This window comes from Mesoplodon bidens (assembly GCF_964165515.1).
Source record: "Mesoplodon bidens genome assembly, chromosome: X".
Taxonomy (NCBI): Eukaryota; Metazoa; Chordata; class Mammalia; order Artiodactyla; family Ziphiidae; genus Mesoplodon; species Mesoplodon bidens.
In genome coordinates, this window is record NC_138163.1 from 60,584,063 (window position 1) to 60,605,013 (window position 20,951).

The following is a 20,951-nucleotide window of genomic DNA, read 5'->3' on the forward strand; positions in this document are numbered from 1 at the left end:
TGTGATTGGTTGTCCTTAAGTTTTAATGTTTTAACCTTTCTTGCTGTCACACTTTGTAAGAGATAACACAAACTTATGACTAGCACACCCAGATAGAATAAAGTTGTATGTCTGCATTATATTTGATATTAATAATTCTGAAGATATGCCTATTTTAATTAGACAACAGACAAGCTAGCTTTTATGTAGCAAAGATTATCTTAGATCATGTGAAATTGAAAAACATTTGGGTTAGTTTCTATATTTCTGAGAGTATACTTAATTTATATAAGTGCTTATTTTTCTTTAAACCAATTAAATAAAGCTCTTCACAAATTAATTTTGGCATACCATCCAAAAGTAAAAAAATGTCACACATCTATAACATACATAAACATGCATACAAATGCAAACAGAGATCTTACAGCTTTCATTTTTAAATTTTAGCCATGAGGCATGTACATCAATGCAAATCTCACTAGTTTGTAAAAGAACAGTTAGGTCCAAATCACATTTCTGGTAGATGGAATAAGTTAAGTTTACTTGCTCAGATGCCAAACTTTTTACTAATATTTGTGGAAAAGAGTGTTGAGTTTTTATTTGACTAATTTCCAAATAGCTTCTTATTTTCTAAGAATTCCCTCTCTGAAGTTTTCATTTTAAGATTTGGCTCTGAGTTCTGAAAGAAGTCCAGGTCAGATATATACCTCTCAAAAGCACAGAGTAAAAATGCAAGTTTCTCCAGAAAGTGCTTCTGTTTCCTAAATCCAGATATTTTACAATATCTGTGAGTTTTTTTGAGATGAATAGAGGAAGTTTAGGGATTGATTAAAAATGATAAGTGGACGTTGAATTGTCTCTAGAGCTGCATTTTTTTTCTTGCAAGTACATGATTTGTAAGACAAGTACAGTTGTTTTTAATTCCTCATAGAATTGGGTTGCAACCTGAATGATATCATGAGGCTGACCCACCCATTTACTTATATTACCTTCAGTTTACTTCTTTATGAGAGGGAGAAGATGTTCAACTAAACTGAAAACCAAAAAATTCCTAATGTCTAGATTTGGATCTGTATGTCTTTGGAATGTTTTAGCAAATCTGTCCACAACAGCTTCAGAATGTTTTTCTTTACCTCTCGGTACATAGTTTCATTTTAGTTTAAGAGAGAAGACCTTTAAAAAAATTCTTCTCAGACTCTTTTGTTTGTTTGTTTGTTTGTTTTCCAGACTCTTAATATCAGCTTCCAATTGGGTCAATTTCTGACTTAAAAAAAAAATCCTTTCAAGTGTCTTGCCAAGTTTTGGCTGGGACAAACAGTAAATGTTCCTGACAATATTTAACAACCACAAGAAGTGTACCAAAAGGATACTACCCTCCCAGAATCCAGGACTACTCTCAAAAATAACCAAAAGAATGAAAGAGAGCTGGCAATAATTGGTAGTGAGGCAGGAGATAGATGGGCCCCAGGCTGAGCAGTTGGAGTTTGTCCCCTGTGGATAAATACTCCAAGATGAAGATAATAGCAGGAGCTAGGAGGAGCTGAGCCCTGCCCAGATAAAAGATAAAGAGACCACATAGAATGTAAATTGATATGGCTACTATGGAGAACAGTATGGATGTTCCTTAAAAATCTCAAAATAGAATTACCATATGACCCAGCAATCCCACTACTGGGCATATACCAGTAGTGTATACCAGTAATGTACATACAGATTATTGTGCATGTCTATATTCATACAGTTAGAGAAAAAAATAATAAATGACACTTTTTAAAGCATGGTAGAAAGAAGACTTTTTGTTCAAGGAGGGGAGGACAATTACAATAAGTATAAGGATCACTGAGATGGCATTTTGCAGTGGAGGAGAGAGATTAGGATCAACTCTGAATACAGCATGGACAAGTGAGTATCAATAGCCAGAGAGCAGGGTGGGGTTTGAAAACCATAATTCAAAATACACATGCACTCCAATATTCACTGCAGTACTATATAGCCAGGTCATGGAAGCAACCTAAATGTCCATTGAAGCAACGTAAATGTACATTGACAGATGACTGAATAAAGAAGATGTGGTACATATATACAATGGAATATTACTCAGCCATAAAAAGGAACAAAATTGGGTCATTTGTAGAGACGTGGATGGACCTAGAGACTGTTATACAGAGTAAAGTAAGTCAGAAAGAGAAAAACAAATATTGTATATTAACGCATATATGTGGAATCTAGAAAAATGGTACAGATGAACCGGCTTCCAAGGCAAAAATAGAGACACAGATGCAGAGAACAAACATATGGACACCAAGGGGGGAAAGTGGGGTTGGTGGTGGTGGGATGAATTGGGAGATTGGGATTGACATATAGACACTAATATGTATAAAATAAATAACTAATAAGAACCTGCTGCATAGCACAGGGAACTCCACTTCGCTGTACAGTAGAAGCTAACACAACATTGTAAAACAACTATACCTCAACAACAACAACAACAACAACAACAACAAAGAGACCACGTATTTCTCATTCTCGAGGTCAAGGAGACCTTCCTGACTACACATGCACAGAAAGGCTCCTCAGGGGTCAAAAAGGGAAGGCGCACCACCCCATAGTAAGTTATGTCAACCTACCCATAGGTCTCTGCACTAGAATCCATCTTGGCTAAGAGATGCACACGCACACAAGGGAGGACCCTGAGACTAACGAAATATGGACTCAGGGCCAGGCAAAGCAAGATAATTGGCAGAGGAAACCCAGAAGAAATGTCCCATACCATTGATTCAAACTACCACGAGGGCGCGACTCTCTGAGCCTGCCCTGTGTGCCTTTTCACACGTACTCTTTTTTCTCCTAATAAACACTTTACTTGTTTCACTACTTTCCATCTCTTTGTGGAAATTCATTTCTACAAAGACGACGGGCAAGGGACTTGTCACAGGCTACTAACTCTCATGGTCTAGTGGCTAAGATTCAGTGCTCTCACTGCTGTGACCTGACTTCAATCTCTGGCTGGGAATCAAAATCCTGCTTCAAGCCACTGCAGGCCAACTCCACCTGAAATCAGCAGGACCCTAGCTGCAAATGGAGTGCAACCCATATTTCTCTCTAGCCATATTTTGGGGGCTCCCAAACTGACAGTTGCCAAGACAAATTCTTAGAACACAAAATGAGATAGACAAGAAAGCAATAGCTGTCTCTGGGAGAGACAGGATCAATAACCAATGGATACCCAAAAGCAAACTCAGGAGTCACAATCAAAGTTCTAATTCTTACAAATTTTTTCCCTGCCAATCTGAATTTGGAAAGGAAGGGATAAAATGAAACTTTACCTTCCTCTCTAGACTGTGCACCACAGATAGAGATCAAGTATAGCTGACTCTGATAAGAATTCTCACTCTTGGCTGGCTTCTGCCAGTTTTCTCAGTATACCATCTGCAGGCTCTGGAGAAAGTGGGGCATCCCAGCAGGTCTCATCTTGATCATCAGAAACTGTAGAGGAGAAAAAATAATTTTTCCTCTACCCTTTACATGGGTGAGTGGTTGGCTGAGACCCCTATTTCTCTAGGGAACCTTGTAAGTGGAGAAGCTTATCTAGGTGAAAAGTTCTCCACTGCAGCTACTGTAATTCAAGATTTCCTTTTGTAAGTTTAAGCTATTTGTTCAGCCTTAAAACAAAGTTTTATTAATTTGAAGCTTCATACTGAACCTGGTCCAGTTTGAGACAGACCCAGTCCAACCCTGGACCCAGCGGAGTTTCTAAGGGGAATTCAGTCCAACTCTGTCTGGTATCTGGAGCCAGTCCAGAAGAAGAAATGCTCAAATAAAGCCCATAAAACAAAAGCTGCAGAACTAGCATCCTAGAGGGACTTACCAGTGACTTCCAGAGGCAGCAAGAAAGCAGTGAGATCAAGGGGTTCAGTGGGTTACCTTTGCCTGGCTGCTTGTTGTTCCTTGGGATCACAGGGGGTCTCCTTCAGTCTGCTCTTCAGACACCAAGATTGTTGAAAGATAAACTGAGGCATATTAAAAACTTTAAGAGCTTAGTTGAACAAAAACCTATTTGAGTTGGGCAGCACCAAACCGGAATTGATTAGGAGTGTCCCTGGACAGGAACTCAGGGAAAGACTTTTACAGAGAAAAGGTGGAAGCAAGGTAAGGAAATTATTGTTTGGCTATAGTTTAAAGCCTAATTGGTTGTCCCTAAGTTTCAATTTTTAACCTTTAATTGCTTACAGGCTTAGATTTTGGTTTGCTTACATAGGCTGTCACAGCATCAGGACCACAGTCTAATGGCCTCCTTGTTTAATTATATATATATATATATATATATATATATATATATATATATATATATATATATATATATATATATATAATGTTTATGTATATATGCTAAATATGGTTTTATATTAAAGTTATAAGGGTTTTCATGTCTACCAATAATATCATTTTTTTGCAATAGATTTCTGAAAACTTGGAAATGAAAAAGAAAGTTGAGATGACTCGAAATAGCCTTTAGATGGAGCTGTTTCTCCTTAGAAATCACTACACAGGCACATATTTTATTTGGCAGATCAGAAAAATAGGAATAGCTTAAATAATGCCATAGCACAATAATGGATTTTTTAAAAACATTTAGCATGGCTAAAAGAGAATATAATAAAAACTCACTTTAAACATGCTCAAGTTCTCACTAAACTCTAAAGAAACAATTTAGATTGAAACCAACTCTCAGTGCTGTTTGGTACACACTCAAGTCAGTTTCAGTGCTGATATAATTCTGAAGGTTTTATAAACAATAGAAAATGTTATTATAAAGTTATCTGTTTAAATTTCTTAGTTTAAAAGAATACTCAAGGGAAAATGCCATAATTTTAATGAGACAAAAACACACCCCTGCGTAATCATATTTCAAAGGCAGAAGCGTACATTTGGCTCATAGCATGATCTCTGGCAAACTGATTATTAGATAAAGCAGACAAAACTTGTACCTAAATAAGGAAGAAAAACATTAGAAAAAATGTAGGCAAATTATGAGCAGTTATCTAAACATTCAAGGCTGATTTTATATTAATCATCTTGAGACTTCTTAAAAAGATTGACATTCTGGAACAGGTTACATTAGGAACAATACTATGAATATTTCCTTAGTTTATTCCCCACCGTACAGTGGACAAAGGACCTTAACTGCAGTTTTGTGTTTGGAAGTTTTTTTTCGGAGAATAAATGTTTTCAACCAAAGCATGATAAAAATTCCTAAAGATATTCAATCATTTTCTTCCCTCCAAAATAGAAAATGAACATGTATGCATGTGTATATACACACATGCACACACAGGAAGGTAAGGAGAAAGCTACTGAATATTTTTGAGCAATATGATTTGATTGTTGTTTTAGAAGCATACGTTGGTGGCACTGTATAGATTTATTGGACTGAGGAAATCCTATAAACAGCAAGATTACTTAAGATACTCTCCTATAGTCTTAAGTGAGTGGTCATGAATGTGCTTTAGTGAATAGAGAGTATAAATGAGAAAAAAAGGAAATCAGAGGCATTACTGAGGTAAGAATTGTTATGAATATACTGAGCTAGTAGGTGATCATCTGCAAGTAGAATTTGTACTGACAAAAATAAGTAATTTATTATTTTTTGAGGGGAGTAATGCATCAAAGGAAGAACACATTGCAGAAAATAAATTTTGAGGAAAATATTTTATGTTAATAATGTAAAAGGCTGAAAACAATCAAGAATAAATAGTGTTATATTGTGCTGCTTATTATAGGCTTCTGTCACAATTGAATAAAGCTAGAACTAAATAAACTGGTTCTGAGGCACTCACAGTTCAAGCCAATACCAGAAGCATTTGAATTTAACTAAGAAAAGATTTCTTATTCAAAGAAGCCTCAGCATTTTAACTAAAAGGAAATTAACAACGTTCAGGTAACCATTCTATCATTTCCATGCTTATCATATCTCTTTAGTTATGTATCTCTTCATATATGCACACATGTATGAGGGTAAAATCACCTGATTCTAATGGATTTTGAACTTTATATGACAATAATTTCTCATTTTAAATGTTCTCATATTTACTTTTTCTTTCTAAATCTGCCTTTAAAATAAGGATCCATCATTGCTGACTCATTCAGCCCAGAATGAAGTTACTTATTACTAACATCTTGATTAAAAGATATTTATATGGTGATAATCATATATTATTAAACACTACTTCATAATAAGTTCTGCTTTATTTTAAAAAATACAAAGTGATTTTTCTGTTGAATTTATATTTTAAAATATATACATTTTATAAACTGAAAATTTTCTCATACAACTTTTAGTCTACAGTCATATGATATGATATTATCATGGTAATGGGTAAAATAAAAATCAGTGATCTGTATATTATATCTACATCTTGCTAGCTGTGACAATTTAGGGTAAAGTTGTGAGAGTATTAATATGTGATGACAGTCATGTGAAAAACTGTGCTCAAATAATCCTGCTTCTCTGAGAGATCTCTGAATATATATGTTAAAATATGACATAGGGCCAATGAGAAATAAGGTACATTGTCATTCTTACCTAGGGCAGTCCACAGTATCACCCATCACCCAACCCAAAGCAGTTTAGGCTTAAGATTGCAGTAGGAATTCTATTCTGTTTAAGTGTAAATCAAAAGCTTGGACTCTTGTTATCTTCTGGTGAGTCATATTATACAAGAGCACAAAATAATGGTGACCACACTTAAGCGGGCAGAGAGAGAGAGAGGGAAAGAATGAGAGAGAGAGAGAGAGAGAGACTGATTGATGATAGATCCTCTTGACAGAAAACCCTGCCTGGGTTTGTTTCAGTACAATGCTTCTGCCCATTTGTAAGCACAGTCTAATAATGATGCAATCAAATGTGTATCCTTTCTTCTTACGGAGAAGCAGACATTTTTGTTTTCCTCTCAATAAACATCTGCAAAAATATAATCAGTGCATCTGGGTTTTTGACTGAATATTAGCAACTGTCATCCAAATGTTTTGGTATCTTAAAAAGAAAGGCACAAAGGCTAAAGCAGCCTGAGCAGCTTTAGAATAAGGCATGTTTGAGGGATGGAAGATGAGAAGGGACCAGTTATAATAGAGCCTGTTATTTGGGAAAAGAAATGCTAACCAATTACTGACTACTAAAAATAATTCAGTTTAAAGTATAAATAAATTTCAAAGAAATACAGTTTATACATGTCAAGAAAGCCTAGCCAGATTTCATTAGTCAGTAATTTAAACTAAAGCAAAATTAATGTTTTGTGAAGAAAGTTCAAAAATTTTGAAGTTAGCATACTGATATTCATTTCTAAAAGCTATTTGGGTTTGTTATTTTAGTAAAACTGCTTCTTTTCTTTCATTTTGGTTAAAAGAAATAAAAATTATAAGTGATGGGAGCATGTACCCACTTCAGTTTTCCTAGGTGGTAGATTATTCAGCACTTTTAATATTCATGATGGCAATAAAACATGATTCTTCCTTTCTATGAGAATTAAATAGATTTGTCACTGTTATAGAAAATACTTTCTTTTCATTTCAATGAAAAAAGTACCTGCTATTTGATGCTGAGATCTAAGATGAAAAATTGAAAGATGCACACACATATAAATTATCCATATTTCTTTCACACCCTCTCTAGCCCTAACTTTTCATGAACTTAACCTACAAAAATATAGATTTTACCACTGCTTAAAGACCTTTTCCTTTTATTTTTCTGCTACATGAAACAAAAGTACTGTTTTTTAAAAAGTAACTGGTAACTGTTTAACTTTTTATGTGACTTAATCCATGTATTTAAAATTGGCAATTATTCAATCAGATGCAAGTTATAACACAAACACACACATACACATAATACTCAATATTTTGGATCAAGTGAGGCAATGATTAATAATATGAGATTGCCTAAGTAAATTGTGATACATTTATGTAAAGAAATACTTAGCTACTAAGAAAGCTGCTAGGAAAGTATAATTCTTCTCATAAAAAGCATTAAGTAATTAAAAATATATAGCCCATTATAAGAAAAAGTATATAAGTACATGCATGAAAAATAGTCTGAAATGATATGTATTCAAATTATAATGGTGAATTTCTTTGAGTCATGAAACTTGTGTATTTTTTGGTATTTTCTCCCTTATAAATATGTGCATTTTCTAATTTTTCTGTACTGAATATGCATTAATTCTGTAATTTTGAAAAACATGTTTGGTTGAATAATTTTTTTTTAAATGAACATATTGATTCATTCTGAGAGTAGTATAATGGTGCTATTTACCAATGAAACTAGCAATGTCTAATTGCATCAGATCATTGGGCTAGTTAAAAGATGAATGTGGTAAGCTGCAAATAAACTCTATGTAGGCAACATTAGCTTTGCTAATAGGGAGCTGCTAATGTAATATTATTTCAGGAACTAAAATCTGCATACACACACACACTTAAACAAACAAAAAATATCTTTTCACCCACCTTTTGCGGTCTGCCATCTAAACAGAAAGAGTTTAAATGGAAGTGCCTCTAAGATGCAAATAGCTTTTTCTGATACAGATGGAAGGGCACCAACTGCCTGAAGTGCAATGGTAGCCGCTGCAAAAGGGGCAAAGGAGGCCAAAATAGCAGACAAACAAAATACTACTACAACTACTAATATTACTACTACTACTACTACTTCTACAACTACTACTATTACTACAACTTCTAGTTACTACAACTAATGCTCATAATAATAATGGCTATAAGCTGCCATGTGTTTTCCATGTACAAAGCACTTCAAAAATTATATAATTCAATTTTAATAATTCTATAAGTTGTAAATGTTATTATTCCCATTTCACAATGGGGAACTCAGAAAGGGTCAATGAATTGCTCTAGGTAACAGCTAATTCACAGTATAGCTTACACTTGAACCCAGGTTCAACTTAAAACTGAAATCATAGCTCTTTCTATTTTGCAACATTGCCTCATAGAACTGTTCATTATTCCCAATGCCAAAACTACATATGATTTTCATAAAAATTTGCCTTTGCAATAGATTTTTACACCCCCATGGAGTCTGATAGAGAACTTCTTTGGATATGTTAATATATCATCAGTGTCTACCTGGTCCTGTCATCATTTTATTGCTTCTGAACTATTCTGTTATTTGTAAATAAACACTTATTCATTTATAGTAAACAATTTTGAGTGATTACACTTCATGTTATCTATACTCTGTACTCCGTGTCAGACTAGATGGAGAATCAGGAAGGACCAAGCTTAAAGTATACTTGCACTATAAATAAAGTAAAGCTTTTATTAGTATTAGATGCTACTGGGATATAAAAATAATCAATTGTACATTCTGATTTTAAGAACTGTATAGTGTAAGAATAGTCTTAATTTAATAAACACAATATATACTCCTTATATGTGTCAGAGACTTTTTAAAATAAAATATTATTATAATTAAATTATAAATAATTTTATAAATTATGTATTTTAAAAATAATTTAATTATAAAAATTAATTAACATAACTATGTTATATTTGGTAACATATTAATTCCCCAGAATAACCCTATACAGAATGTACTATTAGTATCTCTATTTTACACATAAAGAAACTGGTACATAGAGAGGAAAGTAATTTGCCCACAGTTACATAGCCAGTAAGTGGTAGGCTGGAAGTCAAACCCATGAAGTTTGGCTTAATAAATGTGTGCTTAATTGGTGGGATTAAATTTCTACCCAGAGTGCTGATTAAACTGTAATGCCTACTATGCTATATAGGGCTAATAGAAAATACATGAGAAGTTTAGAATTTCCACAAATTTAGGAGAAGTCAGATTATTCTGTAGTCATGTAAACAAGTAAGTAACAGAGCTGGTTTTACATATGTTCAAAAGTTAACAAAAACTCTACCTCAGTGGTGTCAGGGCAATATAATTACAAACAAAACCTTCTCCCAACAGTTTTATTATTGAATAATCATTGAATCAGAATGTGATGTGCAACACAGGCAATCCCTAAGGGATTGCAAAGACAGAAATGAACCTCAGTGCTTGTTTATACAGCCAAGCGTGTACAGCCTCTTACATACATGTTTTCAAAATACTGTAGACAGTAACTAGTTCTCAAGTAAGAGGACTTGACGGCATCTTGTGGCACACATAGTTTTACTTAACTTTATCATGGTAAATGGGGAGATCCCCTGTGCTGGATTTATCCAGAGGAGAAACAAACTTACCATTGCAAATTGGAGGAAGGCACCCACTAAAGACAGGCTCTTACTCTTCCCCAGGAACTGAGAGATAGGTGCACTATTCCCTTGATGCTTGCATTTCAAAAAGATGATTCCCAGGTCCTTGAGGAAATATTCCTGAGATGAGAGACAGGCATGAGGCTTATTTAATCATTATGAAGATTTACATACATTTGAAAAGGACGGAGAAATAACTTCTGAAAAAAAAAGGAAGGGGGCTGAAGTCTTTCTCTACTTTCAGCAGGGAGAATTAAGCCTCTTATTTTTAATTTGTATCTGTGCTTAGAGTGGACACACTTCCCTAAGGCAATAATCAGTATGTGTTTCTTTCTTGTGAAAGTCAGTCAATCAGGGAGAGCTTCATTCTGATAAATACGTCTTGGAATGTCAACCAATCAATAACAGTTTCACCCGAGTAAGCACATTTCTACAGATGATGACAAGCTAATCACATTTCTGATTTTCCATCAATTTTTGTACTCCATGCTTTCCAAAAGCCCTATATAATATCAAATATCTGCTCTGCTTGGAGAGATATGATGAGCATATCTCTCCCTTGCCACAGTAAGCAATAAATTCAGCTTTGTTTCATTTTCAGATAGTGAGTGATGATCTCTTCATTCTTTAACATATGATAAAGGAAGTAGGAATGATAAGATTTCAACTTATATTTTAATTTTGTTCGAAGTGACTGACCTGAATCAGCAGATCCAAGAAGACTAATACATGTAATAGTACCACAGAGTTTCAAGAACTAATGGAAATCATGCAAAAGTTACCAATGGTCATATCCTCATCATTCTTGGAAACCAACTGTGAAAAGGAGAAATTTTTTAAAAAAGAGTATTTTAGTCTCTAATATGTGCCAGGTATTTTGTTATATGTTTCACATATAATCCTCAGAGCAACCTTCTGAAGCTTTTTGATTAAATTGTATCTATCTATCTATCTATCTATCTATCTATCTATATGAAATCTTGTCTAAGGTCTCTTAACAAGTTAGTAACTGAGCCAAGATTATATAACAAGTTTGTCTGAGTCTGATTCCAATATATTACATTCCTTTACTGGTAATACAAAAATTACTTAGTGGTACAGTTTGACCCTAAACTTGAAATTTATCAATCTTACAAAATAGCAGTCAAAAATAAAAAGTCGATTTATCTTAGGATTCACTAAGAGAGATGTTAAGAAAAAGGAAATTATCACATCTTTGAAAGCGTTTTTGGTTGTTAGGTCTTATCCAAGTTTCTAAATCCTAGATATACTAAGCATTCCCTTGTGAGGAAATAAGCAAACTTCCCTTCTCATAACTACAATTGCTATACATGGGACTTCATTTAATTGAATTTTTTAGTAATATTTTTCTTGAAACTATTTTAAAAGAACAAATTTTAGAAATCAAAATTTTCCTTTAGAATTTGAAATGGTTTAAAATGTTATGTGAGCTGACAAAAGATTGGTTAATTCTTTGCTTTCCATTTATTTATCACTATTATTTCTTTGTATGTGACAAATTGTTTAGTAATAACTGCATACTACATAATCCACTGATTCCTGATATGCCCAGTTTCTTTTTGTAAACCTGTTATAATTTCGAAGGAGCAGAAGACAATACCTTCAATATTTCTAACAAGTACTCATATAAAGTTAAGAGAAAGTGGGAAAAAATGCTTCCAATAAGAACTTCTCATGAAAACTATGTAGTTCTAAGTATGGAATCAGAAATTTTATTTTCCATCTTATGATATTCCCAGTTATTATACATTGGAGCTGATATGGCAGCTTTGACAACTGGAATTGTTACTTTTCTGGGAGTCAATTGTGATGAGATATCTTCTAGATGAGAGGGAATACTCATTCATCCATTTAAAAATACAGTTGAGTACCTTATGATCCTGATCAAGGGAAAAAGAGAGCAAAACATAAAAGAGTGAGCAATAAAAAAAATCCATAACACATTTACCTGGAAAGACAGAAACAATGACAAGAAAATACCACATGCTCCTATGATGTATAAATAAACTAGGAAATCTAGAGAAAACAGAATATTTCCTAGCTGAATATAAATTTCCAAAATTTAGCCAAGGAGATGTGAAACATTTCTTTCCCTGTTTTATATTTTAATTTTTTTCCAGCTTTATTGAGATATATTTAACTATAACATTGTGTAAATTTAAGGTGTACAGTGTGATGATTTGGTATACATATATATAGAAAAATGATTACTACAATAAGGTTAGTTAATACATAAATTACCTGGCATAGTTAACATTTGTGTGTGTCTGTGGGTATGTGTACTGAGAACATTTAAGATTTACTGTCTTAGCAACTTTCAAGTATACATTATAGTACTGTGAAACATTTGTTTACACACATTACCATAAAATAAATTTAAAAGGAATTTTAATATCTGCCACTGAAAAATACATGAAAATCAAATGAGTTCCATGTATAGTGTTACCTAATCTTTAAAGATAAAATAACCCCAATGTTATTAACCGAGTTCTGGCAAAAGGACAAAATAAATGACAGAAAGCTCTCCCATTCAGTGTAAGAAGCCTGAATAACATTAATATAACAAAAACATTAAGATAGTTTAAAAGCCTGTAAGTATATTTTATTTTTGAATGTAGAATGTATTCAACAGTAGCAAATAGACCCAAAAATCCCATGTTTTGGAAACCAGCAAATGGAAATAAAATAATAGAATGTATGGATGTATGTATAAATGTATTTATTGCCATATTGTTCATGGTGGCAAAAACAACAAAAGAAGACGAGTGCTCAAGAACAAAGGAATAACTGAATATATTATTTTATATCTATATTGTGCAATATTATGCAATATTATACTTTAAAAATAATGAATTAGAATTCCACCTGTTGGGTTGGATGGAGTTACTATAGATTAATAGAGAAGAATGGCAGGGAGGTGCCCAGCAAAAGAGAAAATAAAACAGTAAAATAAAATGTAGACTTATTTAAAAGAAAAGAAGGCATATATAATTATACTTTGTATTTTGTAAATTATATATCTATATATGTATAAATAAGATTTAATCTTGCAAATATTTACTATGACATTAATATAACATTATATCAGTTTTTTGGTGCAGTCTAACATATTACCACAAATTTAGCAATTCAATCAATCTATGACAAAAGAAGCAAGAATATAAAATAAAATGAGGAAAACCAGTCTCTTCAATAAGTGGTGCAGGGAAAGCTGGACAGTCACAAGTAAAAAAATGAAATTGGAACATTTTCTCATGCAATATACAAAAATAAACTCAAAATTAACTAATGTATTAATTAATTAATTAATTAATGTAATACCAGAAACAATAAAATTTGTAGAAGAAAATATATGCAGAATACATAAATTGTAACAATATTTTTTATGTCTCTTAAGGCAAAGTAAACAAAAGCAAAAGTAAACAGAATGGACTTAATTAAACTTAAAAGCTTTTCCACAACAAAAGAAACTATCGACAAAATGAAAAACCAACCTACAGAATGGGAGAAAATATTTGCAAATCATATGATGAATAGGGGTTAATATCCAAAATATATAAACAGCTTGAACAACTCAATATCAAAATAACAAACAACCCGGTTAAAAATGAGCGGAAGCCCTGAATAGACATTTTTCCAAAGAAGACATACAGATGACCAACAGGCACATGAAAGTTGCTCAACAACACTAATCATGAGGGAAATACAAATCAGAATCACAGTGAGATATCACTTCATACTTGTCCGAATGGCTATCATCAAAAAGATCACAAATAGCAAATATTGGCAATGATGTGGAGAAGAAGGAACACTTGTACACTCTTGGTAGGAGTGTAAATTGGTGCAGACATTATGGAAAATAGTAAAGCGATTCTTCAAAAAAACTGAAAATAGAACTAGCATATAATCCAGCAATTCCACTCCTGGGAATATATGCAAAGAAAATGAAAACACTAATTTAAAAAGATACATGTACCCTAATATCCATAGCAGCATTATTTACAATAGTTAAGATATGGAAGCAACCTAACTGTCCATCAACAGATAAATGGATGAAGAAGATATGATGGATATATATATATAATACTATATATATATACACATATATATATACATACACATATACATATATATGTGGAATACTATATACATATATATGGAATACTACTCAGCCATAAAAATAATAAAATTTTGCCATTTGCAACAACATGATGCACCTTGAGGTGCTTAGCTTATGCTTAGCAAAGTAATTTAGATAGATAAAGACACACACTGTATATTGTCCTTTATATCTAAATATAAAGGAATATAAAATCTAAAACATAAAACAAATGAATGAATACAACAAAACAGAAACAGACTCACACAGAGAGAGAACAAACTAGTGGTTACCAGTGGGACGAAGGAAGGGGGGAGAGGCAAGATAGGACTAGGGGATTAAGAGGTACAAACTACTATGTGTAAAATAAATAAGTTATATATTATACAGAACAGGGAATATAAGCAATATTTTATAATAACTTTAAATGGAGTATAATGTATAAAATTTTAATCACTTTGTTATACACATGAAACTAATATAATATTATGTAAATCAACTATACTTCAATAAAAATTAATTAATTACCAAATAATGAAATTTAAAAAAGGAATACTGGCTGATAGTTCATAAATATAGCTTGGGAAATGAAATCCAGTGCCATGAATTTCAGAAGACCAATAAGATGAATGTAAGGTAATCTATACTGAGGTATATTGTAATCAAATTGCCAAAAGCCAAAGACAAAAAGACACTGTTGATATTTGAAACTTTCACCATAATCAATCTCAGTCTTGGAGTCTTTAATACTATTCATTTAAATTGTGAGATTATTTTAAAATTCTTTCAGCTATGAAATTTTTTTCTTTTTTATCACACTTATCTGTATGGTGACTATATTATCTGTTCATATAATTTATATTTTTTCATCTCTTTCACCATCAATCCTTTTATAAAAATAATTCTCATATTTTTAATTTTAAAATGTTCATTTATTAGGCAAGTGGAGTATATCTTTCAGTATGCTAATATAACTTGGTTGGGTATTACACTTTTATGTCACCGAATTGCTCAAAATTCTCCATAAATTCCCAGATAGTTTTGGGATTACTCTTTCAGAGAAATTGCCAACCCGTCTGACAATTCATCCTTTACATGTAGTATTTTTTCCTTTTTTGGGTATTGGTGTGTCTCTCTTTTTATCTTTGCCACCGAATATTTTGCCTGACTTTCTGTAGATGTTGCCCTGCTTTCATTATTACTCATAATGGTAATTATTATCAACCTTTTATATGGTAAAATTTTAAGTTGGTTCATGTGTTCAGCTTTGACAAAAATGATTTTCTGAGTATTTTCCTAATCTATTTGTAATAATCCAATTTTTAGCAACATCACTGTGAATTTTGACTATATTATCAGTCCTGTTAAGTTAATCTTTTCTGATATCCTTCTGATATCCTTCACCATCAAAACTTTTATGCCATAAACCTGCATTTTTTTAATGTTCAATTTTCAACCTGCAATTGAATGGAGTGTACCTTTAATGTCCTAGTTTAGGCCCACCCAGCACTGTGTGGATGTGACCTGGTTGGTTGTTTTTTAAAACTGTGATGTCACAAAGTCCCTCATAATGCTGTCTGTGTAACCTTCATGTACAGAGTGTTTCAGAGCCATCATAGAGCAGTCTGATAATTCAGCCCTCTCAAGTAATATATATTTTACCTTCTCTAGAGTTTTTTGGATCTTACTTTTTCTTTGACTTTCAAAAGTTCAATCAGATTATACATAGATATTGACATCTTTCCTTTATGATTACTGTGATATGTGGTTGTAATTTTTGCTTGACTTACATTTTCTAGAATTTTTTTTTCTTATTTTAAAAATGTGAAATTGTACTGGTCTTCCTCAGATATCTCCCTCCCATGTATATGTTTGTTATCCTGTTGTCACTCCTTCCAAATTATTAATTTTGTATCTCTTTAATCACCATATATTTTATAGCACAATGTGTGAGTACTTTTTTTTTTCTTTTTAGGTTTTGTCCTTGAATTTATATCTATCACTTGTGTATACCTTTGATACCCTAGCCTAGGTCAAACCTAGCACTGTGAACATGTGGCTATCTTGACTGGCTTTTTTATTGTGAGATAAGACACTCCCTCAAAATTCTATGTCATCATGGAAACCCTTGTGTATATAATATTTCAGAGCCAAATTAGACTAGTCTGATAATTTACATTTTTCAGGTAATTTATTTTTTATCTTTTTGGATTTTGTGTGTTTCTAACTTTACCTTTGATCTTTTCAAGTTCTACTAGATTATGTCTAGATATTAGCTTCCTTTCTTTATTATTATATAGCGTGATAATTGTTTGATTTACATCTTCAGTTCTGGGTTTTTTTAAAATGTAGTTGTAATGGTCTATTTTTCAGCAACCTTCCTTATATCTGCTTGTCACTCTATTATTGCTCCTTCTAAATCACTCATTTTTTAATCTCTTTAATCATATATTTTATACCATAATGTTTCTGTGCCTTGCATTATCTTTTTGTTTTTATATTTTTATTTATACCATATATATACCATATTTATATATATTTAATATCCTAGCCTAGGCCAATCCTAATACTGTGAGCATGTGGACATCTTGGTTGGTATTTTCATTGTGATGTCAGTCCCTCAAAGTTCTAGGTTGCTTTGGCAGCCTTCTTGTGCACAGTGTTATAGAGCCAACTTAGATCAGTCTGATTATTCACCCTTTCCAGGTAGTACAGTTTTACCTTTCCTGGATTTTTTGTTTGTTTTGATTTCTAACTTTATTCTTGTCCTTTGAAAGTTCTACAAAATTATTTGTAAATATTGGTTTATTTCCTTTAATATTATTCTGATATATCATGTGATATTTGTTTGGTTTATATTTTTGGTTCTGGATGTTTTACTTTTCTATCTTTAAAATTCTAATTGTAATGATCTATTTTTCAGCACTGTCCATTATTGGACATTGTCACTCTATTATCACTCTTTGCAAATTATTCTCTTCTTCCCTTTAATCACCATATATTTTAAACCATAATGTCTGTATACTTTTTCTTCTCTTTGGTTATGTCTTTGAATTTATATCTATCACTTGTATATATATTTAATATCTTAGCCTTTTCATAGATAAAAATAATCAAGTATTGGTAATTTCATATAGTTTTACTTAATATTTTTATTTTATTCTAATTGCAATGGGAACCCACTCAACAGTATTAGGGACAAGAATATGAGTTTTTCATGCTTTATCAATTTTTGACTGTTATTTATCATTTTTTAAACTTTTTATTGAGATATAATTGATATATAACATTATGTATCATTTGGGTGATCAACATGTTGATTTGATACATTTGTATATTGCAATATAATTGCCAGAGTGATGTTAGCTAACACCTCTAACATGTCATGTAATTATTATTATTTTTTTTGGTGGGAACAAGTAAGATATAGTCTCTTAGGAACTATGGAGTTTATAATACAGTATTGCCTATAATCACTATGCTGTGCATTAGATCGCCAGGGTTTATTTATCTAGTAGTTCCAAGTTTGTACCCTTAAACAACAGATCCCCAATTCCTCCACCCCAGCCTCTGGTAACAAATACTGTACTCTGTTTTTACAAGTTCAGCTTAAGTATCCACATATAAGTGAGATCATATAGTATTTGTCTTTCTCTGACCTGTCTCACATAGCATCTTTAGAGTCAAAGTGAGTATCTGGTAAGCAGCATACAACGTGCTCTTTCTTTAAAAAAAAATCCAGCAAGCCATTCTGTGGCTTTTCATTGTTAAATTATACCCATTTACACTAAGAGAAATTATATGTAAGAAATTGATATATAAGGACTTACCGATGTCATCAATTGCTTTCTGGATGTTTTGTATCCATTTTTTTTTCCTTCTGTTTCTGCCCACCTCTGTAAAATGGTGATTTTCGTATTAGTATGCTCTGTTTCCCTTTTCTTTATCATTTGTTCATTTACTCTAAGATTTTGCTTTGTAGTTACCATGAGGCTTACATAAAATATTTCATAGAGAAAACAGTCTATTTCAAGGTGATAGCAACTTAATTTTGATCACTTACAAAAACTTCATTCTTTTACTCCCTGTCTTTTATTTTTGATGTCACAATTTACCTCCTTTTATATTGCATATTTGTTAACAAATTATAGTAGCTATAATTATTTTTAATAGTCTTCTCCTTTAAATTTTATATTATAGTTAAGTGGTTAACACACAATCCTTTTAAGAGTTTCAGTTTTCTAAGTGTGACTGTATATTTACCTTTACCAATGCATTATATACTTTCAAGTGTTTTCATGTCACTGAGTAGTGTCATTTCATTTAAGCTTATAGAAATCCTTTTAGCATTTCTTCAAAGGCAGGTCTTGCAGTGATAAATGCTGTCAGATTTTTGGCAAGAAAAGTCTTCATTTCTCCTCCATATCTGAAGGATAACTTTACCAGATAGAATATTCTTGGTATGCAAATTTTTCATTCAACACTTTAAACATGTTATTACACTCTCCCCTGGCCTGTAGGGTTTCTGCTGAGAAATCTGCTGATTATCTAATGGAGGTTTCTTTTAAAAGAGTTACAATTTCCCCCCACCTGGCTCCTTTTAGGATTCTCTATCTTTGATTTTTCACAGTTTCATCTAATGTGTCTTGGAGAATGTACTATCGCACTGAGATAATAGAATTATCTATTAACTTTGTCAACTTGGACTTTCAAGTCTCATTCCTGGTTTGGGAAGTTCTCAGCTATTATTTCTTTAAATAAAGTTTCTGCCTCTTTCTCCCTCTCTTCTCCTTTTGGGATCCTGATTATTCTAATTATTGTCTCTTGATGGAATCACATAGATCACTTAGGCTTTTGTTGTTCTTTCCCCATTCATTTTTGTTGTTGCTCAACTTTGACTGGGTTGTTTCAAAATTCCTGTCCTTTAGCTCACTTCCATTCTTTCAATTCTTTCTTCCATTTGCTTTACTCTGATGCAGATGCTCTCTATTGCATTTCTCATTTAATTCATTGAATTCTTCAGCTCCACAATTTCTGTTTGGTTCTTATTACATTTTCTATGTCTTCAGTAAATATTTTGCTTATGTATTTTTTTTCCTGATTTCATTGAATTGTCTTTCTGTGTTTTCTTGTAGCTCACTAGGTTTCTTCAAAACAGATATTTTGAATTCTTTATCAGCCAAATTGCAAAAATCTGTCATTGAGATCAGTTATTGGAGATTTATTGTTATCTTTTGGTGATGATACGTGTCCTTTATTTCCTTGTTCCTGAGAAACCTCTCTTATTTCCCAGAAGGTGGTGTTATAGCTCAAGTTTGTGGTTTCTCCCTTGCTCACAATCCTGGTCTGTTTTCCTGATAGCACTTTTTACCAGACTTGCTTTCACCATTGCACTTGGAAGCATGCGGCCAGAGTGGGAAGAGGTGTGAGTTTAGCATTTGCAGTATTAGGGACGCCTGCAAACCTGTTGAGAAGATCTTCAGGACAGGTACTCCCAGAGTCTCCTGGGTGGACTCCCTGTTAAAGTCCTGAGCACAATCAGCAGGAACCATGTCACTTTAATGAACTTTGATATTCACTGACATTTTCCCAATCTTCTTCCTCCTCCCAACCATGGAGCTTCTGCCTTAGTACTCTGAGTTCTGCTGGAAAGAAATGAGTTTATCCAGCAGCATCCTGCACTAGTGGGATAGTAGAGGTTACAGCTGCCAGATATTTCAGCCCTGTGCAGTGTTGCCTTGGGGGAGGGTGGCACTGGGAAAACTCCTGATATCATCTCCACTGTGACCAAACAGGATTTATTTTTTTTGTTTTTTGCTCCAGTGATATGTTGGAATTTCCACCCCAGGAAGCCTGGACTTTTGTAAAATCTCTCTCATCTGTGGGTATCTGACCAGGTCAGCACTCTCCATGTTTTTTTGTTTGTTTGTTTGTTTGTTTGGTTATTTTTTTTTGACTGTGGTGAGAGGGGTTGGGGCAGGTTTGCTGGCTCTTCTAGTTCCACAGCCCATACCGATATCTGTCTACCTCCTACCAGATGCACAGGTGGGTGAGACTTCTTCCATATCCCTTGGTATACTGTGATGGATCCCACAACTCCCACAAAGGTGTTTTTGTCCATGGATGGATGTTTAATTTATTGTTTAAAAAGGGAGACAAAAAAGAAGAATGTTTTATACCACAATGATGCTGACATCACCTCTTATTTGAATGTTTTGTAGAAAATAGGTCATAAGAAGCCAGGAGTAGGAGTGGTATAGCAATTCAATACTTGTTGCAGTATTGACATGCTGGCTTAAACTAGGAACATAGATTGGAAATGATGAGAATAGGTCAGACTTAGATTAACAGGAATGCTCTTACTTTACATGTGTCATGTGAGAGAAAGTGAGAAGTCAAAGATGATGCCAAGTACTTGGTCTGAGAAATAGGAGAAAACCCAGGGGACATTTTCTGAGTTTCAAAATATTCCAAGAGGAGAAAGTCTGGGGACAAAATCAAGAGTTCACTTGATATATTACATTTGAAAGGACTATTAGACGTTCAAGTGATGATATGAAGAAGGTTTATGCATATACACATT